This window comes from Mirounga leonina, unplaced genomic scaffold, assembly GCF_011800145.1.
Source record: "Mirounga leonina isolate KUSES-001 unplaced genomic scaffold, KU_Mleo_1.0 Mir_168, whole genome shotgun sequence".
NCBI lineage: Eukaryota > Metazoa > Chordata > Mammalia > Carnivora > Phocidae > Mirounga > Mirounga leonina.
Window position 1 is genome coordinate 17,102,337 of NW_023270426.1, and position 27,198 is coordinate 17,129,534.

The 27,198-nt window shown below is 45.7% G+C and overlaps 2 long non-coding RNA genes across 3 annotated transcripts in view; one reads left to right on the forward strand and one right to left on the reverse strand.

Moving 5' to 3' along the window:
* The window catches only part of LOC118016620, a 23,354-nt gene extending 22,195 nt beyond the window's left edge, over window positions 1–1,159 (reverse strand). The window contains exon 1 of the long non-coding RNA XR_004680877.1: window positions 830–1,159. This is a non-coding gene — a long non-coding RNA (uncharacterized LOC118016620). The remainder of the gene's footprint in view (window positions 1–829) is intronic.
* The window catches only part of LOC118016619, a 50,738-nt gene continuing 23,837 nt past the window's right edge, over window positions 298–27,198 (forward strand). For both annotated transcript variants that reach the window (XR_004680876.1, XR_004680875.1), the window contains exons 1-2: window positions 298–466; window positions 14,700–14,794. This is a non-coding gene — a long non-coding RNA (uncharacterized LOC118016619). The remainder of the gene's footprint in view (window positions 467–14,699; window positions 14,795–27,198) is intronic.

Here is a 27,198-nt window from a genome sequence, read left to right on the forward strand (position 1 = left end):
GGCCCCAGCAGACGCTGACCGAGGGGCTGGCGGGGGAAGCGGCCCCCACGGGCCGAGGCGCGCTGCGGGGCCGAACGAGGGCGCGCTGCGGGGCCTCTCCCCTGGCGGCCGGGCTGCCCGCCCTCCGGCCCGGCCCCGGCCCGGGCCTCGCGCCGCGGAGCTGTGCGCACCGGGCTCGCTGGCGGCCCCTCGGGCGCACGGGCTCCGGCCGGCCGCCCGCGTGCAGGCCCGAGGCCCGAGCCCCCGCCTCTGGCTGCCAGCCCGCGCTCCGCGTTCACCGCGCTCGGCCCGGGCCCGCCTCTCGGCCGTTTTCGCTTTCGCTTTCCTGCCGCCCTCGTCGAGGAAAATGAAAGTGCCCGTGGCCGTGGCCCGGGCCCGCGCAGCAGCCGTCGAAGCGAGGGGCGAGGAGAGCAGCGGCGGCCGGCGTGGAGCCTGCGAGCTGCGGCCGCTGCCCGCACCAGGCGAGGTAAGCGCGGCCCCTCGACGGCCGCCTCGCGGGCTCCGCCTTGCGGACGGGCGGGCGGGACGCCGCGAGGCCCCGTGACGCGGAGCCGGCGGGGCCGGGGGCTCCTGCGGCCGGGCGGCGGGAAGAGCCGGGGGCACTCAGACGAGCGCGCCAAGGGCCTGGCGGCCTGGGGCCGAGGTCGCGCGGCGGCAAGGCGGGTCGCGCACCGGTCCCGTCCCGCGTTTCCCTTTTGCACACCACCACCGGTCCCCACCCCCGACCGGCTTCCAGTCAAAGTCAAAGTGGGAGAATGTTTGTAAAATGCTGAGCAGAGTGCCTCCCCTGAGCTCGGCTGGGAGGAACTCATCATTTGCCCCTGCTTACCTTTTAGACTCCTCTTCTTCCCCATTTGGCTCCACTCCTCGTGCCGTTTGCCTTTCTACGTTTTACAGATAGGGCGCACTTGGGCGACCCTGGGGTGCCTTCCAAGCGTTCCCTGAACTGGCAAGCCTGCAGCCCGCCTCTCTTGGCCAGAGGCATGGACCTAGGCTAGTCCAGGATGTCGCCCCCTCCCTGAGGCCCTGCCCACGAGAAGACAGGGGCTTACTCCGCAGAGACTCCAACCCCCCGGGGCTGGCGAAAACCGTCAGGGATGGGTGCGCTCGGGGACCGCGTCCTTCCCAGACCAGGAAACCTCCAGTCCGCTGCATCTGCCAGCAGAGGGGTGAAACATAAGGGCTCTGGTCTTGGCCATTTTGTCACATATACACTAATTCGATCGTGGTATCGAGAATTGGGCTCCACCGCAGGGCTGTGGAGCCAACCCCTGGCCCGGGAAAAAAAAAAATCTATCGCTAGCTCTATCTTATATCTGTATCTATAGCTACACACACACAAGTTGCCCGCATGGCCAGTTGTGTGGGATGAGCATACAGGGTAGAAGGCACTAAGTGTTGGAAGTAAAGGGACTAAATCTGCAGGCACTTGATGTACATTTGAGTGATGACACTCTTTGTAGCCAATACCAAGAACCCCCTTTTAATCAACTTTTGTCTCAATAAAAGTGAATTCAGCCTAATCACACGGATCAGATCATACGGCCCGTTACTGAAATAAACCCCGTTGACCTTAACTTTGAAAATAGCCATCTGAATTTGACAAACGATAACATAAGATCCTATTTTTTAAAACACGGAGTCCGTCCTCTGCCCTGCTTCAGGGCTGTGTTGAGTATTCATCGCTTTTAGAAAATGCTGCCTTTATCGTGAGCCAGAAAAATCAGAGTCTTTGATTCAATGAGCTATTCCTTCTCTGCTGAATTCCCTAATGTCCTCTTCTCTCTTCCTCCTGTTAACTAAATTTGAACCGTAGTGGATGGTTCTCTCCTTTTGCTCCCCTAGCTTCAGTCTGCAGGGGGAAGAAGAGGGGGAGTAGGAGACACCCTGCCCTGCATTTCTACCACCCTGTGTTCTTGCTTCCATGTTCCAGAAAACGGAAGACCAAGCAAGCCCCTGCCTTTCCCCCCTACCTTCTTGGCTCCATAGCTTTATGATTCATTGAGTTAGCCACCAGCATGTGATGGACTTTCTTACATTTTTCATTAAAAAGTAATGCGTGGGATTTTGTGTGTTTTCCTTAGTATCTAAGGTCTACCAAATTTAATTGCTCACACACCTTAGTTCCTGGCACACCAATCCTTGCTCCATCTAGAGTCTCTCGCGTTATCTTATGTTGTTATTTCCTCCCTTGATACTCCAGTTCTCTGTCAGCGCCCTCCTCCCGGTGCACACACGAACACGCCGCCATGCTGTTGTATTTGTTCTTCCCAACTCCCTTTCCTTATATCTTCTTAGAGCATGTGTATCTTTGAAACCTATGTCACGTTTTGCTTTTGATGCACTTACCTAAATAAGTACTTTTAGGCTAAGGGCGCCTGGGTGGCTCAGTCGGTTAAGGTTAAACGTCTGACTTTTGCTTAGGTCATGATCTCAGAGTCCTTGGTTGGGGCCCCGCATCAGTCTCCGTGCTCCACGGGGAGCCTGTTTCTCCCTCTCCCTCTGCCTGCCACTCCCCCCTGCGCCTGTTCTCTCTCACACAAATAAACAAAATCTTTAAAAAAAAAACAAAAATAAAAATAGCGGCGCCTGAGTAGCTCAGTCAGTTAAGCATCTGCCTTCGGCTCAGGTCATGATCTCAGGGTCCTGGGATCAAGCCCTGCTCAGCAGGGAGTCTGCTTCTCTCTCTCCCTCTGCCCCTAATCCCGCTCATGCTCGCTCATGCTCGCTCACACTCTCTCAAATAAATAAATAAAATTTTCAAAAAAAGGAAAAAACTTTCATGCTATAAATCTCTTACTAGTTCTTTTCCTCCCTACATTATGTTTTTGAGTCAAACCATATTGCTATATGTAAGTCTGATTTATTACTCCTGGCTGTTGCATAGTTTTGTATGGAAAGTATACACCACAAGAACTTAACCAGCCTCCTGGGAATAGACATGAGGTGGCCTGTGACTCCTTGCTTGCACGAACAGTGCTACACCAAACATCCTTTTGGGTGTCTCCCTGTGTCTTGTGCAAGAATTTTTTTTGAGATAGATATGAGATTGCTGGTTCTAGGATACTTGTGGGATGTCTTTTACTAAAAACTGCTACTTTGTGCTGCAGAATGGCTTCTTCAGTTTCCTCCCACCAGGAGTGCATCAAGGGTCCCTTTTCCAACATCTGCTGGCATTTACTGTTAGCTCATTTATGAATTTCGGTCCAAACTGGTAGGTTAAAGCAGTACTCCATTTCTTTTTTTTTTTTTTTTAATTTTATTTATTTATTTGACAGAGAGAGAGACAGCGAGAGAGGGAACACAAGCAGGGGGAGTGGGAGAGGGAAAAGCAGGCTTCCCGCTGAGCAGGGAGCCTGATTCGGGGCTCGATCCCAGGACCCTGGGATCATGATCTGAGCCGAAGGCAGACGGTTAACGACTGAACCACCCAGGCGCCCCTCCATTTCTGTTTTAATTGAGCATCTCATCATATTGTTTTGCCATTGGTGAACTGCTTACCCATCTATCCATCTAATCTGCCCCTCTCTTCTTTCAGATTTCTGATATTTTTCTATATGTGGTTTGCATTTTGTTCCTTTTTGGCATCCTTACATGTTAAAATGTTAGTTCTTTGTCAGATGTGGATGTTTTAAGTCTTCCCCTAATCTTGTCACCTGTCTGTTAACCTCATTTATGGTCTCCTTTTTATTATGACTAATAACTTTATTATTAAAGTAAGTAAATATAACTAAATTAAATAAATGTAACTAAAGTAAATAAAAATAAATTTATATATCATAAAATTCACCTATTTAAATTATACAATTCAGTGGTTTGTAGTCTATTTACAGAGTGTGCAACTATCACCATAATCTAATTTTAGAATATTTTTATTACTCCATTAGCAGTCACTCTCCACTTTTCCCTCAATATGCCCCTCCCCTGCCCTAGGCAAGCACTAATCTACTTCCTGTCTCTTTGCATTTGCCTGCTTCTGAACATCTCATACAAATATGTGTTTGTTGTGCCTGGTTTCTTTCACTTAGCGTAGTGTTTTGTAGGTTTATCCACATTACAGCATATATCAGTAGTTTGTTCCCTGTTAATGCCCAATAATATTCCATCACGTGGGTATACCGCATTTTGTTTATCCATTCGTCAGTTGATGCACATTTAGGTTGTTTCTACTTTTGGGCCATTATGAATAATGCTTCTGTGAACATTCATGTACAATTTCTGAGTGAACATATATTTTCATTTCTCTGGGGTATATGCCTAGAAGTGGAATGACTGGATTCATGTAGTATCTTGATGTTTAAACTTTTGAGGAACTCCCACACTGTTTTCCAAAGCAGCTGTGACATTTTCTGGTCTTACCAGCAGTGCATGATGGTTCCATTTTCTTCAGATCCTCACCATGGCGTGTTGCCTGTCATTTGGGTTAGAGCCGTCCCACCCTAGCAGGTACAAAGTTGTAGCGCATGGTGGTTTTGATTCGCACGTCCCTGATGGTTAATGATGTTGAACATATTTTCATGCGCTTATTAACCATTTGTGTATCTTCTCTAGAGAAATGTCTATTCAGAACTATTTTTTAAATTGTTGTCTGGGTGGCTCAGTCAGTTAAGCGACTGCCTTCAGCTCAGGTCATGATCCCAGGGTCCTGGGATCGAGCCCCGCATCGGGCTCCCTGCTCAGTGGGAAGCCTGCTTCTCCCTCTCCCACTCCCCCTGCTTGTGTTCCCTCTCTCGCTGTGTCTCTGTCAAATAAATAAATAAAATCTTAAAAATAAAATAAAATAAATTGTTGTCTTTTATTATTGAATTGTAATGGTTCTTTATATATATTTAGGTATATATAAATATATAAATATATATATATATTTAGTTGTCCTTTTATTAGATATATGAGTTGCAAATAGTTTCCCCTTTTCTGTGACTTGTCTTTTCACTTTCTTAATGGTGTTCTTTGAGGCAAAAAATTTTTCAATTTTGTTGACGTCCAACTGGTCAATCTTCTGTCTTACCTCTTGTGTTTTTGGTGTCATATCTAACAAATCCTTGCCTCACTCAAGGTTTTGAAGAGTCACTCTTATGTTTTCATCTAAGAGATTTGTAGCTTATCTTAGGTCTATGGTCTACTTTTTTTTAAACATAAATCTTTAAATTTTGTGTAGTCATATCCATCATTTTTCTCCTTATAGCCTAGGCTATTTACGTCTTATTTAAGAAATCCTCACCTACCTGAAGATCATAATTTTTTTCTATATTTTCTCCTATTAACTTTATCTTTTCTTCTTCTACAGTTACATCTTTAATCCAATTGGATTTTGTTTTTATTATGGCTTTGTAATATGTCTTAATATCTACCTTTTTTTTTTCAAACTTTTTCTTATCTTTTCATGGACTTGTTCTTCCATAAACATTTTTAAATCCGTCTGTGAAGTACACAGAAGTCTTCCTGAAGTTTTGATTGGAAATTAATTGAAATCATAGGTTGATCTGGGAGGAATTGATACCTTTTAATGCCAAGTCATTTCACCCATGAATATGGTCTGTTCTTAATGTCAAGTCATTTCACCCATGAATATGGTCTGTTCTCTCCATTTATTCATATTTTCACTCAGATGTACTTTAATAGAGTTTTTCAGATTTTCTCCACAAGTCTCTTGCATTTTTTATTAAGATAATTCCTAGCTTCAATAATATTACTAATATAAGTGGTTTCTTATTTTGTCACATTGTTGCCGTTTAGACTGTTATATATCTCCTCTCTCTCTCTCTCTCTCTCTGATTGGTTACTGTTGGTGTGGAGAAATGCAATCAGTTGTTTTTAGGTTGGTTTCATTTCTAACTACCTTTTTGAACTCCGATTAATTCTAATGGCTTTTCTGTGGATTTTCTGTGAGTTCTATGTGAAATAATTATACGAGTTGCAAACACTGACATTTGTCTCTTTCCTTCTAATTTTATACTTTGTTTTAGTTTTTATTATTTCTTGTAGTGGCTACTTTTTCTATAATTCTGTTACATGGTGGTGGGAATAGCTGCATCCTTGTCTTGTTCCATTCCTTAAAGAGAATACAGTTTTCTATTAAGTATGATGTTAGCTCTAGGTTTGTAGGTGATAGTCTTTGTTAAGGAAAGGAAGTCCTTTTCCTTAGGATCTGAGGTACCAAGGAAAATAGATAAAATCCGTGCATTACTTCCTAATGAAAAAATTTTATAAGAAAGTGTATCACATGTGGTGGCTAAACCAATTAATAATCAAGCTGTGAAGAAAAGACAGTGATGGGGAAGACAGGGGCTTGGTCTCTTAATTCTGCTTAAGACCTAGGTTTTGTGTTTTTTATTTTTGTTTTTGTTTTTAAGACAAATTAGTATTGAACTTTGTCAAATGCTCTCTCTGTACCTGCTGAGATGATCATCTGTTTCCCCCATCCCAATTTTCCATGTATTATTAGGGTGTATAATCTTAGCTGTTATAACAGTCCCAACATTTCAAAGGCTTACACCAGGAATGCTACGTATTTATCACTCTTGACACAGTCCAGGGATGTTGGTGATACAGTGGACTCTCCATTACTTAGTAGTTCAGGAACCCAGGCTCTTTCTCACCAGTTGCTTCCCCATCTCCTTGGACCTAGGTCCTTCACCGGGTTCTCCATGATGGCCAGAGATGACACAGATCACTGCTCCTCAGATTCCATTGATAGGGACTAGTCACATTATCCCACCTATTGTAAGGCGGCTGGAAGTTTTGTGGGGTTTTGTTTTATTTTATTTTATTTTATTTATTTGAGAGAGAGTGAGTGAGAGAGAGAGCATGAGTGGGGGGAGGAGCAGAGGGAGAGGGAGAAGCAGACTCCCCACTGAGCAGGGAGCCCGATGTGGGGCTCAGTCCCAGGACTCCGGGATCATGACCTGAGCCGAAGGCAGACACACGACCGACTGAGCCACGCAGGTGCCCCATGGTGGCTGGGAAGTTTAATGGCATTCCCAGGAGGAAAAGGAGAACAGAGAGATGGTGGGCAGTAGTAACTTCTTCCATAATCCATTAATGTAGTGAATTACCTTGAGAGGTTTGCTGACTTCGAATCATTATTTATTACTTTATCATGACATAGTCTTAATACTTTTTTGGATTTGACTAGATAATATTTTATTTAGGTGTTTGGCATCCGTATTTAGAAGTTAAACTGGCCTGTATTTTTCTTTTTTTAGACAATCCATATTCCAAATTTCAAAATTATAGTAACTTTAGGTTGAGCAGTGTTTCCTCTTTTTTTATTTTCTAAAGTAACACTTTAAGTAAAGATTGTCTGTTCCTTGGAAGTTAGTAAAATGCTCTTGTAAAACCTTCTGGAACTGAGACTTTATGGGGAAGAAGTGTCTTAAATTACTTTAAATGGCTGTTCACATTTGCTATCATTTTTGTGCCAATTTTGGCAATTTTTCTAGAAATTTATTGATTTCTTCTGTGTTTTCAAAATGTATTGTCATATGGTTATTTATAGTTATATAGTTATTTATAGTTATATAGAATAATATAATCATATTATTCTTTTTAAGTTTTTAAATGTTGGCTATATTTGTCATTTCCTCTTTTTCTTCTTTAGTCTTTTCTTTCCATCTTCTGTCAGTTATTCTTGTTCAGTCTCCCTGTGTTCAAAGAAATACCTTGATCATGGGCGCCTGGGTGGCTCAGTTCGTTAAGCAACTGCCTTTGGCTCAGGTCATGATCCTGGAGTCCTGGGATCGAGTCCCACATCGGGCTCCCTGCTCAACAGGGAGTCTGCTTCTCCCTCTGACCCTCTTACCTCTCGTGCTATCTCTCATTCTCTCTCACTCAAATAAATTAAAAAAAAAAAAAGAAATACCTTGATCATGATTAGCAATGAGTAATGATGTATAGAATTATTGAATCACTATGTAGTACACCTGAAACTAATATAACAGTGTATGTTAACTATACTGGAATTAAAATAAAAAACTTAAAATGAAATTTTAAAAACTTAATTTTAAAATAAATTAAAATTAAAATTAAAAAAACTCAAAGAAATACTTTGGGTTTTGTTAATCACCTTTGTTTTTAGTCCTCTATATCTTCTGTTTCAGTGATTCTGCCCTTATATTTATTATTTCATTTCTTCTTGTTTCTTTGGTTATACACTATTTGTAAAAGTTTCAAACAATGTAGACACTTGTAAAGTGAGATAGGAAAGCCCACTCCTTTCTCTTATAATCTCACTCTTTATAGGCAACCACCATTACCAAATTGGTGTTTTTCTGGACCCTTTTCTCTGCTTATGCTTTTGCCTACAACTTTTCTTTCTTTTTTTTTTTTTTTTTAAAGATTTTTATTTATTTACTTGACAGAGCTAGCGGGAGAGGGAACACCAGCAGGGGGAGTGGGAGAGGGAGAAGCAGGCTTCCCGCTGAGCAGGGAGCACAATGTGGGCTCGATCCCAGGACCCTAGGATCATGACCTGAGCCGAAGGCAGATGATTAACCGACTGAGCCACCCAGGCGCCCTTGCCTACAACTTTTCTAAACTATGTAAGTCATGGGTCTCTTTCTCTGGCATACACACACATCCATTAAAATGGCCTGTCATAATTTACTTATCTGTTTTACACTGATGGGCAGTTAGATTGAAAGTCTTATTTTTTTTAATAGTGGAATTTAATTGATTTGTATTTATTTTGATCACTGATAAGTGTGGCCTTATTTCTGCCACCTTGTTTTGCCAAATATTGATCATGAGTTCTTCTTTTTCTTTTTTTCTTATGACTTCTTCTGTATTAATCAAGGTGTCTATTTCCATTCCTTCCTTCCTTCTTTTTATTTAGTGACTTGGAATTCTATCTCTTATGAGGAGCCCTCTTAAATTTCTAAGCATAGATAAACTTATGTTTCCTATAAATACCAAAAATTAATCAGAATCTCTAACATCCTCCCAAACATAAGGAACTTTTTTTATGGTTTTATTTATTTATTTGAGAGAGAGAGAGAGCAAACACAAGCAGGAGGAGGGGCAGAGGGAGAGGGAGAAACAGACTCCCCGTTGAACAGGAGCCAGATGCGGGACTTGAGCCGAGGACCCCAGGATCATGACCTGAGCTGAAGGCAGATGATTAACTGATTGAGCCACCCAGGCACCCTAAGAAACTTTTTAGTATGTTTTTAATTCTCTTCTCTCCCACTTTCCCTCATAGGCACATACACACATAAGTGTCTGCCCAGGAATTATAATCTGGAAGCTTCCTGTTGTTATTAATTCTTCATGCTTCAAAATACACTTTTCTTTTTCTACTTAGAAATCTTTTGTTAACAATTGCATTAATCCGTAACCTATTTGTGCAGTTGCCTACCATATCAGGATAGGAAGGCTCACACATATGCTTCTTTTAGAGTTTTTATTGACTTCTTGAATATTTATAGTGATTGGTGTGTCATGAGTAATGCTTCTCTGGCTTCCTTATTTCTCACAAGTCTACTTTGGAATCCATGCAATTCTGATCCTCATTTGACCTTTGCTGGCACAAAAACATTCTGAAGTATTTGCAAATGCTAGTCACTTCCTTGTGTTTTACTGAGTTTACTTTAGCTTGGTTAAACCAAGAGCAGTATCAGTTTGTGTAAACTTACCACTAACTGAAGGTTCATGTAATGGCCCTGCTGCAGGGTCAGAGACTGGCTAGAGAAATATGAAAATCGCTTTGAAAATTCAGCTGCTGAATATCTTATGCTGAAAAGCTTAACATTTTAACATTTACTTTATAATACTTAACTATTTGAAGATGAAGTAAAATGGGTACTCTCAGGAAACTATGGTAAAACTAACTTGGATGTGTTTATCAAAAGCTTTTTTTTTACTTTTTTAAATTTATTTTTTTAAAGATTTTATTTAAAAAAATTTTTTTTAAAGATTTATTTATTAGAGAGAGAGAGAGAGAGTGTGTGAGTACACCCGAGCAGGGAGAAGGGCAGAGAGAGACGGAGAGAAATCCTCAAGCAGACTCCCCACTGAGCACAGATCCAGACACACGGCTCAATCCCAGGACCTAAGCCAAAATCAAGAGCCCGATGCTTAACCGACTGAGCCACCCACTCACCCTTAAAGATTTTATTTTTAAGTAATCTCTACAGCCACTGTGGGGCTCAAACTCACAACCCCAAAATCAAGAGTCTCAGGCTCTTCTGACTGGGCCAGCCAGGCCTCCCTATCAAAAGCTTTTTAAAGTGTCCATACATTTTATCTCAAAAATTCTACTTCCAGGACTGTGTCTTAAGACATGTTTCCAGGCACCTGGATGGCTTCAGCTCAGGTCGTGATCCCAGGGTCCTGGGATGGAGCCCCGTGTCATGCTCCCTGCTCAGCGAGGAGTCTGCTTCTCTCTCTCTCCCTGCCGCTGCCCTGCCCCCCTGGCTTGTGCTCGATTCTTCTCTCAAATAAATAAATAAAATCTTAAAAAAAAAAAAAAGACATGTTTTCTATGCGAAGTGACTTTAGGTGATGGAGGGTAATTCTAGGTGGAACACATCTGTGGCATTGTCTGACATGATGCACATAGTGAGAAAGTCATTCCTGTCAGTTTCTTTTCAGTCTTCTGGTCAAGGGAAGGAGAAAGCTGTCAGTTTGATGCTGGTATGTCTTTAACACCTCTCTACACCTTTCCAATCTCCCTTTCGATATAAAAGAATGAGCAAAGGAATAGCCATATCTTAATTCCATTTTTACACCGTTTTGTTTTCCATTGTATTTGTCTTTATGATTGCCTTTCTTTATGACATAAGATGCTGGTTTTCCATTTATAATAGTAAATAAAGTTTGCTTTTAAGACTCATTTAAGGACAGAAATGAATTGATTTAAAGAGAAAGGCTAAGTATAGGACAGATGGTGTTTAATTATGGTGAAATAGTTATGGTGATGTATGGATAACTGAAATGTGTGGAACCTGACCCTAAGAATAATCAGAGCTTCAAATACAGATTTTAAATGGGGTGGGGGGGGTTCTTATATATAAAGCTGTTCCTCTCAGTGAGACTTCTGCTATCAGAAAGTTAGAAACCACTCAGGTGTCCAGCAGTAAGGCATTGGTTAAATTAATTTGATATCTTCCTATGATATGATCCTGCCAGCTATTTAAAAAGTATATTTAATGACATGGGAAAATTATATACTGTTAGGTAAAACAAAACTGGTTGCAAAAGAAAAATATATACAGTATCCCATTATTGTTAAAAAGAAACTATATATATAAGTATATTTGTTATATATAAAACTATGTATATATTTGTTTTATATATATGTGTGTGTATATATACACACACACTAAAATTATTGGAAAAAGGAGTAGAAAAAAATAATTCCAAATAAGCTATGTCTGGATGGTTGGACTACAGACTTTTGTGTTTTCCTTTAATAAACATCTATCACTTTGTTACCAGAAAAACAATGTATACATATATCTATATATATTTTTTTTACATATATCTATTTTTTAATTAAGCTGTTCCAACTCTTAACAGGACTGCTTGGCATTCCACCATCTGTAGGCACTCTTGAGTCCTTACATGCTCCTGGAATCCAGTTAGGTCCCCATAGCCTGCTGCAGAGCCAAAGGGGAATAATGCCCTCAAGACTTCCTTGTCACCTCTCAGTATACTCCAGGATACTTGGTCTTGGTGGGTGTATATTTATACTTTTGGAGTAAAATGGAGGAGTATATACAAAACTGTTTGAAATCATTTTTGTTGCCTTTTCTTCTCAACAGTCCTATTAGGCAGGCTCACATCAGGAACCCTCTTTTTTCAGTGGATTTGGATCATTAAATAGGAGTAGAGTAGCTGATGAAAGGGCATCTCCTAGTTTCTCATTTATTCTTTTCCTGTAATTTCCGCATTATTCTACTGGCCATAATTTTTTTTTTTTTTGCTTCTTAAATTTTTATTTGGAAATAATTTCAAACTTACAGAAAAGTGGCAAAAATAAAAATAATAAAAAGAATATCCAATAGTAAAAAGAATAGTTAAAAAGTAAAAGTAGTAAAAAGAATCTTTACCCAGATTCACCTATTAACATTTTACCCCATTTGCTTTATTTATATCTATATATACAAATATTTATATTTTTCTAATTTCAATATATAAAGTATATACTCCCAACATATAATACATACTTTACATATTTAAATTAGAAATACATATATATATTTCCTGTACCATTTTGGCCATGAAATTTCTATATGTGAGATATAATCATGGTTCTTCATCACCTGGGTTGGAGGTGCATATATTTAAATTTGGATGCCTTCTTTCCAGGATTACAAAATCTCTGTTGGGAAGAAAAGTAATGTTCACTGGAAGGCCTAATGCTTGGCAGAAACAATTTGCTACCTTTTGCCTTCTAGAAATTCCTAGGATGTTACTTCTTAGAGCTGGTTCCTGGAAACCCCTGGATTCCATTGTGGGAATGGAGTTGGCAGGTCCCTGTTGAGTGACTAAATGCTGTCTCTCTCGGAGAGAGGTCTTACAGCCCTGGTGCAAGCTTCCTTCTTTTACAAGGGTGCTGGGCTCTGCCTAGGGCCAGTTAGCCAGGTCCTGAGCCTAACAGAAGCCTGTTGTGGCATTCCAGTAACATCTGCCAGGTTGTAGCAAGACCTTTGACTAGGCCACCGGCCCCCCCCCCCCCCCCCCCCCCCCCGGGGTCCTTCAACTCCTCTCCACCCCCCTGCCACCATTGCTGTGATTCAGGCTGTCACATCTCTTGCCTGGATAACACAGTGACCTTTGACTGGTAACTACCTCCCCTTACCTCTTGCCTATGTTTTTCACAGAAGCCAATGTGTGTTAGTCTCCTATTGCTGCTGTAACAAAGTACCACAAACCTAGCGGCTTGAAACAATACAAATTTATTATCTTACAGGGGCGCCTGGGTGGCTCAGTCGGTTAAGCGTCTGCCTTCAGCTCAGGTCATGATCCCAGGGTCCTGGGATCGAGCCCGACGTCGGGCTCCCTGCTCAGCAGGGAGTCTGCTTCTCCCTCTCCCTCTTCCCCTCCTCCCCCACTTATGCTCACGCACTCTCTCTCTCTCTCTGTCAAATAAATAAATAAAATATTTTTAAAAAATTATTATTTTACAGCTCTGGAGGTCAGAGTCCTAAAATCAAAGTTTTAGCAGGGCTGTGTTCCTCCTGGAGGCTCTGGAGGAAACTCATTTCATTGCCTCTTCCAGCTGCTTGAGGCTTCCTGCAGTCCTTGGCTCATGGCGCCTTCCTCCATCTTTAAAACCAGCAAGTCTTTCTCACGCCTGCCTGCTCTGCTGCTCCTCTTCTGTAGTCAAATCTCCTCTGCCTCCCTCTTCTAAGGACACTTGTGATTACACTGAGCCCACCTGGAGACTCCAGGATTATCTTCCCATCTCAAGATCCATAATTTAATTACATTCTGCAACATGCCTTTTGCCATGTTGGAGAACATCCAACCTCCAGGGATCCAGACATCAACGTCTTTGGCAGGGCCATTATTCAGCCTACCACACAGTGTAGTCTTTTAGAAACACACACATCCAGCCACATTATTCTTCTGCCTGAAATCCTCATGTGGTGCCCCAGGCCTCAGAGGATGAGGGCCTCTCGGGCCTGGGGGAGCTGTGCGATGGCTGCTCACACCCCTTCTCCACCTCCCCTTACCTCGTCTCTCTCTCCTCGGCCTCTGGCTTGCTGTCCGTGATCCAGCCTTTGTGCATGGTGTGCTTCTTACCAAGGATGTTTCTCCTCCCCACACTCCATTCCAGGCCTTGGTGAGGCTCCAGACAAGGTCAGGCCTCCCTAGGCTGCTCTCATAGTGACCTCCTGTGTCTGCTCTCACACTTCCCTGCGTTGTTATACCCTGGCATTTATTAAAGTGATCATTTGATTCATATATGCTTCTCCTATGTGAGTAAGTACCCCATACAGGCCGGGACCGTGTCTGGTTTTTGCCCACTGTTGCATCCCAGCACAGTGTCTGGCTTGTGGTAGATGGTTAGTAAGTACATGAGGATAAATGAATGAGTGAATGAATATTCACTTGATTCACCACAGCATGGTCATCACCCTCTGTCCCCTTTACACCGTTGCTGCTTCAGCCCAGCATTTATTGCCTCTTCTCTTGTCACCTCCCTCCACCAGAACAGAAGCCCCCAAGAGGAGGGACTTCATCTTTTGGGTGCGTGCCAGCTCCCAGAGCAGTGTCTGGTCCATAACAGGGACTTGGAAAAGGGAGGCTGCACGGCATGCAGGATGCTCAGAACCTCTCACGGAGGTTTCATGTCTGACCCGTCTTTGAAATTGGCTATTATCAAGTTCTTCATTTTAATTATTCATCCTAACTCAAATAATCAGGCAGATCAGCAGAGACCTTTAAAATGTTCAATTTTTTGGTGAAGATTAAATGAGTTAATAAGTGTGAATCGTTTAGAGCAGTGTCGGGCCCACGGTGAGCCCTGTGTGAGTTTGCCGGTTGTTGCTGTTAAGAGATGCTCAAGTCCTTGATAGTCTAGAATTTTTACTGACTATGTCTGTCGCAACCCTGTCGTGGAATCACAAACACAGAACTGAGCGGGTTCTCTTGGCTGTTGCACCTGGATGGACCCAGCTGTTACAGTTGCCTGGCGCTTAAGGTGGGTGATCCTGTCGGTCACTTTGTGCTTTTTCTCATTTTGCCTGCAGGTGGCAGCACGCCCTGGACTTCTCTACCCGGCAAAGCAGTCCCCAGGCTAGACCGCAGAGAACAAGAAAATGGACTCCCAGCTGCAGTCTGCAATGTGAGCATTTGTGGAAGGATTGTTTACATTCTATTTCGATCCCATTTGCCCTCAACAGGCAATAATTCTAAGTTGCATATTTGGGAAGAAGCGTACTTTCTGTCGGTGAAGCTAAGGGCAATGCACCACTTCTTGGCATTGTAATGAGAAGTCTAGGAAAGACCCTCCCTGATTTTCAGCACCTGCTTCCTTCAACGATGTTTTGTCCTTCTTTGCAACCCCTTTAGGGCCCTGCCTGACATGGACTCTCTGACATCTTCCTTCAGTGTCACTAACTTTATTTGTAGGGAGCTTGATGAACCCTCTCTTTTATCCTTCCCTATTCCAGCTTTGCCCCGAGCCTCTGTGGGTTGGGTGCTGTACTGTGCAGTTTCCACTTCATTCAGTCCCCACAAAAACATGGCCAAATAGGGAATATTACTCCTTTGTAACAAATGTGGAACCAAAGCTCAGAGGTTACATTATGTACAGAGCTCAGATGCAGCAAGGCAGGGTGGCAGCCCAAGGTCTCTGGAACTCTTGCCTTTATCAGAAAATGAGGCTGGGCACCTTTGGGTAGAAGATGAATCATATTTGTTCTTGTAGACCTGAAAAAGGAACAAAGTAAAACTAATGGAAAACAAAATTATAATCCCTAAATAACCTCCCCCTCTAAATTTACCCTCTTAACTTCACATAATCCTATTTTTCTTTCTGATTTCTTTTAACCTGAATTGTTGGCTCACTAGTAAAATTCGCCTTTGTTGCTCTTTGCCCTATGCAAATCCTTATGTGCATTATTCTGTGTACCACTTGATGCAAGGTAGTTTTGTGGTTCATCTGGAGGACCTGTAACCTCCATAAATTGGTGGAGTTTGAAAAGTGGCAAAGTGTGAAGGGTCTTCTGTGCCCAGGAGGTTGGGCGACCCATCTGAGGCTCCACACACCGACATCCCTGAGCGCCCCAAGCAGGACTCTGTCTCAGCTTAGCTCTGATGACTGGTGCAACCTAAATCTTAAGTGTTGTCACAATCAGCTATTTTATAAACCAGGGTGCTCTTAAGTGCCTGCCGATATCCGAACATTTTAAAATGCTACAGTTAAAACTGTGGTCAGTGAAAGAAAAGTTGTCTTTTGTCCCTCGGGGGTACCTTCCTGAGTGCTACTTTGGGGCCCTTCATTTCCAGCCACTCAGGACAAATAGCCTGGGACACATTCACTGTGGATGTTTCAAACTGATAGATTTACACAACAGTCACTTGCACAAGCAACAGTCACTAACTTGTGACTATGAGATATTTTTTCCTTGTCTTTTTTTTTTAAATAGCAGCTTTATTGGGCTATAATTCTCATACCACACAGTTTGTCCACTTAAAATGTATGATTGAATGGCTTTTGATATATTCACAGAGTTGCATGTCCATCACCAGAGTTAATTTTAGAACATTTTCCTTACTCCAAAAGAAACTCTGCACCCCTGGATGGTCACCCACCTCTTCTACTCTGCCTGTTTCCCCCAGCACTCCACAATGGCTCATCTACTGTAGATTTCCTATACTGGGCATTATGGAGATAGCGCCACACCCCCTGTGGTCTTCTGTGTCTGGCTTTTTCCACTTTGCATGATGTTTTCAAGGTTCGTCCATATCACAGCACATGTCAGTACTCCATTCCTTTTCTTTTTTTTTTTTTTTAAGATTTTATTTATTTGACAGAGAGAGACACAGCGAGAGAGGGAACACAAGCAGGGGGGAGTGGGAGAGGGAGAAGCAGGCTTCCCGCTGAGCAGGGAGCCCGATGCAGGGCTCGATCCCAGGACCCTGGGATCAGGACCTGAGCCGAAGGCAGACGCTTAACGACTGAGCCACCCAGGCGCCCCTCCGTTCCTTTTCTTTGCGAAATAATATTCCACTGTATTGTTAACTTTTGTTTATTCATTCATCATTTGATGGACGTTTGGGGTTGTTTCCAGTTTGGGCTTTTGTGAACAATGCCGTGAATATTTTGGAGTGCAGGTTTCTGTGCAGGCCATGATTGTGTTTTTTAACTCTGTAAGATGTAATGAGCAAGTCCAGTTTCTAAGCATTTGAGAGAGGAATAGAACCACGCTGAATTTGTTTGAGATTTAAAGGGACAGTTGCTTTGTGTAGACGTAGATTTGCACTCAAAGAGATTAACTATATGAGACAAGGTTAAAACCAAAAGGTATTTAGATCTAATTCTTCTCACTTGAGTTTTCTAAGTTCTATGTTTTGCTATTCTTTGTTTAAAAAAAAAAAAAAAGGACAGGAAAGAAATATGTGTTGGTCCTGAGGTCTCACTTGAAATAACGTGGAATTCATTTGGGTGGGAGGTGGCACGAGGACTTTTTTCCGGGTACATTTGGCAGCTGGGAGGTTGAGGTGGAGGCAGGGGCCAGAGAGAGGAACAAGGGGGGAGGAGAATGTGGGGTGTTGTGGGCCACCCATCCGCCTCATGGCCACGGGGCACTGACGGGTCAAACTTGGTGTGGCTCTTGCTTGTTCTCTGGGTGACGTGCTTCACGGCTGAGTACCTGTGGGTCTAGTTTCACTCTGCTTCTGACTCACAGAGCTCTGGTGTTGGGCTGTTGGTTTTTAGTAAAAGCAGGTGTTAGGAAGATTATGTTGAAGGACAAATCAAGCCCTTAAGGGACTCTGATAGATGCAGTACTAAAAACATTTCCGGTGTGTTTGTTGTTGTGTGTGTCTATGTGTTTGTTTTTAATACCACTTAACAGTTTTCAGTTTAACTGTGTTTTCCTTCCTGAAATCTTGAAGTGAGGCTAGTCCTTGTGATTTATTCTATGCATTTTTTTTAGGGAGTCCCTCCCCTTCTTACGTCTGGGTTGGAGTTAGAGACCTTTTATTTTTCTTTTCACACTGACCAAGCATGCAGAAATAGGAGTGATTCGAGTTTGCCTCCAATTTAACTTACTTCTTTATCTTTATTTTCCTTCCCTTGGGACATGAGGGAGTATGGGGGTGGGGCGTTTTAACTGAATTCTGACTTTAGGTGAGTCAGCAGGAATTTTTATGTATTATTTAATGCCTGATGGGAGACACATCATAAGAGAAGAAACAGGCACCCTTCTGATTTGAGAATCAAAACTTCTGTTTACGTGCAATCTCGATGCCACCAAGTGCCCAGTTGTGAGCGCCCAGGAAAGCCCAAGCCAGGGAAGGCTTTGTGAGGTGGCCCCAGAGCCTTAGTAAATGGGAGAGAGAAGGTGGGTGGTAGTTGCAGGCACACAGGCATGAAGGGAACAGGAGCATCAGGAGGAGTCCAGGGGGGTCATGATTAGGTAGGTTGGGTTGACAGGATTTGTATGGTGGTTGGATTTGATTATCAAGCCAAGTGCTTTGGCTTTAATACCATAAAGATTAGGAAGTAAAGGGGCACCTGGCCAGCCCAGTTGGTAGAGCTTGCAACTCTTCATCTCAGGGCTGTGAGTTTGAGTCCCACGTTGGGTGTAGAGATGACTTAAAAAATAAAATCTTTAAAAAAAAAAAAAAGAATAGGAAGTAAAGACTTTTGAACAGGAACACAAGCTTACTGTTTAAAGCAGAGACTGTTATTTCCATTTTACACCTGAGAAAACCAGTGCTTTTCAAATATTTTCTTTTCAAATAATTCTCCAAGACCCCGTGGCCAGTGGAGGTTGGATCCCGCCGACCCCAGAGTACATATAGGTGTGCCCTGGCCTGAGTCTGGGGATCACCAGGGCTTCAGCCAGCTCCACCCTGCGTGGCCCTGTGAGTCTGTAGTGACTGCATCTGTTTGTCAGCGGGCCTCCCTCGGCGGAACCGGTTCAGGGCAGAAGGGGGACTTTGAGTAAGTCACTTCCCAGCCTCTCCGAAGCCCTGGGAAAGCAGGGGGGCAGGCACCCTGCCAGGCCTCCCCCCTGGGCGCAGCAACAGTCCAGGCAGTTCCCAGAGCTGCAGAGACCTGCGGGGCGTGTTTGGGAGCTGTAGGTCCCGGGGCAAGTCTCTCCTCCCCAGTGGGAGCTGCAGGGCTGAGGCGGTCCGGGCAGGCTGAGGGCACAGCTGCAGCCGCATTGCACGTTGCCTTTCTCAAGGCCCTGATGCTCCAGTGCTCTCGGTTTGTACCGAAGTTTCCCAGCCGTTCCTTCGCTCGCGCCTCCAGAGAGTATTCGGCAAATAGTTAAGCACCTGAAATGCACCGGCTGAGCTCGTGGCAATGAACAGGACAACCCAAGGCCGTGGAGCCCCCTTGCTTGACCCTTCTGGTCTCACTTGTAGACTTCGGCTAGGCATAGCATTCCGGCCCAAAGGGAGGGAGGAAGGAAAGAAAACGACTTGTTGAGGGTCTCTCCCTTCTTGGCGGTCTCTGATTCTATGGACAGATTCCACAGAACATTCTTTTTTTTTTTTTTTAAAGATTTTGTTTATTTATCTGACAGATAGAGAGACAGTGAGAGAGGGAACACAAGCAGGGGGAGCGGGAGAGGGAGAAGCAGGCTTCCCGCGGAGCAGGAAGCCCGATGTGGGGCTCGATCCCAGGACCCTGGGATCATGACCTGAGCAGAAGGCAGATGCTTAATGACTGAGCCACCCAGGCGACCCTCCACAGAACATTCTTAAAGGGATTAGGAATATCCCTTAAATCATGTCCAGGCGTTTGTGATTTATATTTGTATTATGCAACCCCCATCCTACCCCGCGCCTTTTTATTTGTTTTCAAAACACTTTTACTTCTGTCCTTGATCTTTATAAAGTAACTCTGTATGTCACGGTGGACATGGTACTGAGACCCAGGACTGCAGGCCTTTACTAACCATGGACTGCAGGCATGTTCCCTAACTTCCCTGTTCCTCCACAGTTTCCTTGTCTGAAAGTGGGTATGAAAACTGTACTTACCTCTAAGGGCACTCTGAGGATAAATGTGACAATGTTTCTAGCACAGGGCCCAGCTCAGAGTAAAACCTCAGTGAATGGTGGTTACAATGATGATTATATGTAATTATTCCCATTTAACAGGAAGGAAAGCCTTAGACCAGGGAAGTTAAGTGACTTGCTTAAGGTCATGTGGAGAGTTAGAGGCAAAACTGGAAATAGGCGCCAGGGCTCATGGTGTCCCTGGCTAGTGCTCTCTCTCTCCCTGGGATTCGTTTGGTCTCAGGAGAAAATGTTAGTACACATGGACAGTTCTGTCTGAGCCTAATCGTCTGGTAGCTGGTTCTGGCTTTTGTAGGGGATTGCAGGACAGGGCTTCCTCAGCACACAGCACTCTTGATCCTGGGTATTAGGAGCCCCTCAGGGAGGGACACCTGTGGGACTAGCGGACAGGGAGCCTCCCTCTGTTTTCTGAGAAGCGAAGGGGCCTTGAAGGCAGTGGGCTTCCAGTGCTCCCCTGTTTCTCCCTTGCCTGGTGTGGCCAGATCCTACGGGATCCCCCTGAGGCTTCACAGAGACCCAACCTGGTCTGGAGTGGGCACTGGGACGGGCATGCAGGTAGCAGATTGGTACTCTAGAATTCTCTCTCCCTGAGCAGAGCTGGGCCCTTACTACTGTGGGAGGACTCTTACTTAGGCTTAGGCCTAGGAACTGGGTAAGGGTGGAGTCTCTTTAAAACCCTTTGGAAAAAGAAACCTGACTTTTGCCGTATGGGGCAGGGGTGGCAGATGCCCTTTGCAGCTGCCCCGGTCCCCCTGTCACCAGAGGACTGTTCCCAGTGGTCTTAGGTACACAGTGGTGGCCCCTGCTCCTGGTGAAGGAGAGTTAAGGACTGCCCAGATGGGTTTTCCCAGGAAATGGATAGCCCTCCGAATTTCGTTCCAGGTGGTCTAGCACAGTGGAGAAGTCCACAGGCAGGCAGGCATGGATTTGAATCCCAGCTCTGCTTCTCTGTGTGTGGGGGTGGGTGGGCGGGTGGGGCATGCTTGGAAAGTCATGCAACCTCTTCGGCTCTCAGTTTCTACATTTGTAAAATGGGAATGAGAATACCTACCTCACACACATGCAGTATGAAATAAATAAAGTAACCTATGCACATGCTTGGCCTGTGGGGGCTCTCATTCTTGTCATTATTACTAAACCCATCACTGGGCCCCACTGGTATGCGGGTGGAAACAGCTTCCACGTGTGGCTCAGCCTCCTGGAGCCGGCGCCTCTGCCATGTCTTGGGCGCCTCAAGCGAGCCGAGGTGCTCAAACCTCTCTGTGCTCGATGGTTATTTGCAGCCGTTTCTGTTATCCTGCGGGTCATTCACTTTCTGCTGATGTGTAATGCCATGTCATTGTTCGCCGTTTCTTTTCTGTTTAGTTTGGAGTTTTTGAAAGGAAAAAAGTAGTTATATAGTTAAAACGTATTGAGGGTTTACTCTAATAAAGTTTTACTGATATGATCTTCTTTAACTCATGTAACAAGCAAATGAAGAAACAGAGGTTAAATGACGGGCAAGGCTGCGCTGTTTTCAGGCAGCAGACCCCAGCTTCACAGGCCGATCCCAGAGTCCACACAGGGACCCCGCCTCACCTCCCTAAACAGGGGAGCTCAGGTGCTCTGGCCTGTTCCCCAGCCCCTCTCTGGACTGAGCTGTGTGCCCCCTCTCTGGACATCTGCCCTACCTTAGAAACTTCTCTGGGGACGCCGCAAATCCTCCTTTGGTAGCCGTTTCGGGGTCTTTAGGGACAGTGGCTTCTTCCTCATTCCCTTGGCAGTGTCCCTTTCAGGCCATCCGTCCATCCTCAAGAGTCGGTAGGGCCTCACTTGGGCAGTGTGCCCAGCGCGTGGGGTGGACAGGCAGACAGCAAAGTTGACGTTCCAGTGCATGTGGACGGTGGGCCTTCTGCCACTGTGACTGTGGGATGTGGCATCCAGGGCCAATGTAGCCAGACAGCCTCCCCGCCTGCCCCCCAGCTCGGCTGCCAGGCCGCGGCAGACTCCTTCCTCACGGGTCTGTGTCTGCTCGGCTCTGGGTGCAGAGAAGTGGCCCGGGGGCCACCTGGATCGCTGGAGGAGCTGAGTGGCTATAGCTGGCCTGGCCTGCAGTCCCTGGGGTGACTGGGGTGTTGGGTAAGGGTGGATCTGCTCCAACCACAGCGGCCACTGAGTGGCTGTTGAGGGACCTTGAGGCCTGAGAACAAACATAGCCCCTGGAGGTGCCTTCATACAATGAGCATTTATTGAGCACCCACTGTGCGCCTCAGGAAACCGTGTGAAAGAGCCTCAGAGGTGTGAGTTGGTCTGGAGCTGCCGCCAGCCCAGCGGGCAGGGCCGCCGGTGGCCACCAGGGAGCTCCACTGCTCTCAGAAGGATCCGCAGCTGACCGAGGGGCCAGGTTGGCTGAGTTGCTGTTTATCTGAGCAGCTTCCATGACAACCAGGAGATAAATACCTGAGGTCAAGAAAAGCCTGGAGCAAGATTAGGTGTCTGGGTAGGGTGGGGCCTGTACTGTGATTTGGAGACCCTGAAGTGACCAGAATGTTCCAGGTGGCCTCTTCAACATGCCTAATTAGGTTTTTAGTTAATTAATTAATTAATGCCCCACCCACTTCCAGAGAAGATTCAAAGTGGCTCATTCAGCAGGTGCCTTCGAGGGAAGAAGGTGTCCAAAGTTTGCTCTCAGTGAAACGTTGGGGTTTAGGCCCTAAGTGGGTCGTTTCCCAGCTTCCACTCTAGCTCCATACTCGCAGGTCTGGCTCCCTGAGAAGCACAGCCTTTGCAGCTTCTGTAATCACCTCCAGGTCCCTTTGCAACAAATGGCTCAGACACCTTCCTGCCTTGAGGCAAATCATGTGACTTAAGAGAAGCAAATCTGACCTCAATTACCAGGTGCAAGTATCAGTCACTGGGAGTAACCAGGAGGCCAGCGTCCCTGGTTGTTCAGCCTCTGGCGTTAGATATTAAGAGTGCACTGTTGAGGGTGTGATAAAGGCTGTCTCTAACAGTTTATGATTTCCAGTAAACCCGAGCGCTTCAAGGAAGGGCCGGGGGCAGGTGAGAGACTCCGGCCTGGCCCTCCGCTGAGCTGGCAGAGCTGTTCCTGCAGGAATGGGAGGGGCAGGGGCAAAGCTACAGCTTCTCCTGGCTCGCCCTGCTCCACCGCAGAGCCCGAGAGAGCAGAGCCCAAGCGTGCGCCGCGGGGCCGGTTTCTGCACCCAGCCGGGCAGCTCTGTGCATTCTCCCGCGCCTCTAGGGGGGAAGGAAGACGTCTGTCAGCAGCCGCGGTGCCTGCTTCCTGCCGGGTGCCGGGCCAGCTGCGGAGCCGTGGACGCAGTCCTCTGTCCGTCTGCGTAGTGGGCCCCTGGGGGAGCGTTTCCAGCACGTGGGAGCTGCCGACGCTGGGCTGAGATTCCTCAGCATCTGGCCATGAGGAAGCTGGAGGCAGACAGCATATCCCGCGTGGGCCTAGGAAGGGACCTGAGGTCCCCCTCCCACCTTCCAGTGCCACGAGGGAGGCCCCTGAGTTTCTCTGGAGCGTCTAATCCAACAGCAGGGATAGAGGGCGTATAGCAAATTAAATCAGAATACAGTAACTGTAGCTCGCATTCATTTAACAAACATTTAATGAACACTTGGCTGTGTGGGATCCACTGTGCTAGATGCTGGGCATAAAACCATGAACAGCCATCCCCGCTCAAATGGAGCTGACAGTCTAGTGGGTGAAGACTGGAAATAATTAAACACATAAATAAAATGTTCACAGTGGCAATAAGTGGTGTGTAGCAAATTAAAATGCACTAATGTGTAATCAAGTGACCAAGTGGCTACTTCAGATAGGGTGGTCGTGGCATTTTAGAGAATACCTGAAAACGAAGAGAGAGAGGACAGAGGAGGTGAGCAGTCATAAGGTTACCTGTCCTGATTGCTGTTGGGGCAGGAGAGCCAGGGTGACAGCAGGAGACAAGGATGTTCTAGAATACATAGCCGAGTTGACTCGATGCTTTGGGACTTGTAACATTTCTTATTTTCTGAATTCTTGCCCTACGCATCGGGCAGTGTCCCTGCGTGCCAGGCGATCTCCTAGACGTGGTGAGAGCAAGATGGACATGTCAGCGTCCCAAGAGAGTGGGGAGGAGCTGTGGGTGAGGGAACCAAGGAGGGGCTTCCCAATCCCTGTGGGCCTGGAGGGAAGAAGACACCGCATGTGAGGCTCCCTGGAGGAGGTGACCCCTCCCTGAGGGGTCCTGGGGGATGAGGATAGCCAGGCAGAGAGAGCTCGTCTGCTCCAGGCAGAGGGGGTGACCTTTTCGAAGGGGCTTCCCAATCCCTGTGGACCTGGAGGGAAGAAGACACCGCATGTGAGGCTCCCTGGAGGAGGTGACCCCTCCCCGAGGGGTCCTGGGGGATGAGGATAGCCAGGCAGAGAGAGCTCGTCTGCTCCAGGCAGAGGGGGTGACCTTTTCGAAGGGGCTTCCCAATCCCTGTGGACCTGGAGGGAGGAAGACAGCACATGTGAGGCTCCCTGGAGGAGGTGACCCCTCCCCGAGGGGTCCTGGGATCTGAGGTTAGCCAGGCAGAGAGAGCTCGTCCGCTCCAGGCAGAGGGAGTAACCTGTTTGAAGGCCCAGAAGGGAGGGTAAGCAGCTGTGAGGAGAATGCTCCAGAGCCTCTACCACACCTTTGAAAGCAGCTTGTGAAGTGAAGACAGGTTCCGAGGGCACCAAGTGAGCGGCAGCGGGCAAAGGCTTGAGGAAAGGGCGGCTGAGGTTCACGAGCTCAGACCACTCTCCGGGCCTCCCTTCCCTCCAGAAGCCATCCCATGGGAGGACCAGCTCCCTCTGTAGCCATTCACCAAATCAGAACAGAGGAGTCACCTGAAGAGCCACCCAGATGGGAGCAGGCAAGTATGTGCACATCCAGGTGAGCACATTGGACTGCTGGGGCCTTTGGAGGGAAGGGAGCACTGGGAGAAAATCTGTTCATCTAAAAGTAGGAATGAAGTTTTGAGCTGAGGGCAGGAAGGCCTTTGCGAGTCTTATTAGGCTTTCTGGCGAGTCTCGCTAGACTGTAAAATTGCAAAGACTGTTATCGTATCCCAATAAATGCAAATATGATCATAAAGTAGATAATGCTGTGTTTATTCTAGCCTGATAGGGAACATTGGGCTTTCTCTCCTCCTTTCCCCCTTTCTCCCCTGCTTTTGTTTCCTTCTCTCATTTCTAGCCCCCAGAGCCCCTGGGAATCTTTTTTACACACTCATTACTCCCTCAAAACCCTCCAACATAGATAACCACACTTGATTCTTGGGAACTCATCTCAACCTGTTGAAAACCAGGAAGTAAACAGTAAGTAAAAAAAGGTAGCCAGAAAGAGAATGAGAGGGCGAGAGAGACCAAAGTCCAAAATTAATCAGTATTTATTGAGGATTTGTGGACTTACTATGTTCAAGCACTGTGCTAAGCTCATCACATTCTCTGTTTCATTTAATGTTCCCCAAACCTCTTCCATTTGCCCCATCAGATCTGCTCTCCTCTCTCTCCCCCTGCTCTGTGCCCTGGGAAGCTGCCCTGTCTGCAGTGCATCACCGTGTACCTTGTCTCTGGCTTTGGGCTTTGACTGATGGGGACCACCGGCAGAAAATCAGTGGATACAGGAAAATTAGGTCAAGAATTTATTCCCCTGGGTCCACATCAGGCCATTACAGTCCAGCTGCATCCTCCACGGGAGCCCACAGCTCCTGCCTGGCACGCATCCTGATGGCTGCCTCCTCTGGGCTCCATTACCGCTTCCCTCCCTTCACCCCCTTAGGCTGGAGGTAGTAACAGCTCCCCACTGTTGCTAACACTAAAATGCCCCTCTACCCCTTGTTGGTTTCCTTAAACCCTTCCAGTGTGAGTAGGCCCTCTGTTTCCTATAGGATCCTGACAGTAGGATAGGCTTTATGAGGTAAGCGCTGTATTCACCCCATTGTAAGACAAGGAACGTGAGGCTCAGAGAAGTTTAATAATTTGTCCAAGGGCATACAGGGTAAAGGGTAGAACTAAGACTCAAATCCAGGTGTTCCTGAAACTATATTCCTGATGTGACTAAGCATGTGTCTGTTTAGTCATTACATCCCCATTGCTTCCCAGGCACTGGAGACCGTCTCCCCAGACTCCACTAAATATCTCTTTGCTCTTTTATTTTTTTTCCTGATCCACAACCATTTAAAAAGAACAAACATTCGAAGTGGGTGCTAAAGGCAGGCTTTCTAGTAAATAATGAGAAGGACCTGGTGACCATCTGCAATCGAGAAAGGCCTAGTAACGATTAAAAATAGGCCTAAGAACTTAAGAAGGCTTCAGACTCCACCCTGGCCTCGTCTTCTGTGTGTTCTGAGGGATGGCGGCATTGACATTTACGAGGCTCTGGAGCCGGAAGTAAAGTTCCGAATTTGCCAAAAGAGTGAACTTGGGGTTGCCTAATTCTCCCTGACACTGGTTTTAATTTTAGTGGTCAGTTTTCATGCTTAGTTTGTAACACCCCTAGGATAGGGCAGAGGTTCTTTTTAGTTCTGAAACTGCTGATTCAGTTTGCATGAGGATATTACTTTTTAAGGAACTTTCAAAAACACCTAAAATTTAATTGTAGCCATAGTTTAGTTAGAGAATCCCTGGGTGAAGAATTTTCTCCACTTCTTAGCATTTACAGAGTCTGACATCACTCGGGTTGGAAGGAGACTCTGGGGAGAAGGGCCAGGAGCCATTCAGTAGGTGGCAGGGCCTTTACCCTGGGTCTCTGTCCACGGGCAGCTATATGGGGGTTATGAGGACATCACATCCTGGCTGTCCCCGTCGATGGCTTGTCTAGCCAGTCCTTCAAGATCATAGCTGGACGAAACCATAAGAGGGCTGCTTTACGTTTATTTGATTATTAGTAAGGTCGACCCTTTAAAAATCTTTTACATTTGTATTTATTTTGGTAATTCTGTTCACATGTATGCTAGAACTTGCTAGTTGCTTTCCAATATGCATTCTCCCCTTCTTTCGTAGTAACAAACCGAGTTTTTAGCTGAGCCCTTTGCCAGCCAACTAAAAGATGATGTGTCCCGGGCTTCCTTGCGGCCAGGTATGGCCATGTTACTGAGTTCTGGCCAGTGAGATGTAAGTGAAAATATCTTCTGGGACTTCCAAGAAGTCGCCTGAAAAGGAGAGGGGTACCCTTCTATTCATTCTCCCTTTCTCCAGCCCACTTTCTTAAATGAGGGCACAATGACTAGAACTCAAGCAACCAACGTGGACTGTGAGAACTGTGCCCTAGGGATGGGGCAGAATGAGCTAGAAGAAGCGTATGTCCCTAATGACTCCTGGAGCCACCATACCAGCCCTGGACTGACACCTCTGGATTTCTTTTCTTTTCTTTCTTTCTTTCTTTTTTTGTTAATGTGAGAGAGAAATACACTTCCATCTTGTTTAAGCCAGTGTTGTCTGTTATATATAACTGAACTAAATTCTAACTAACA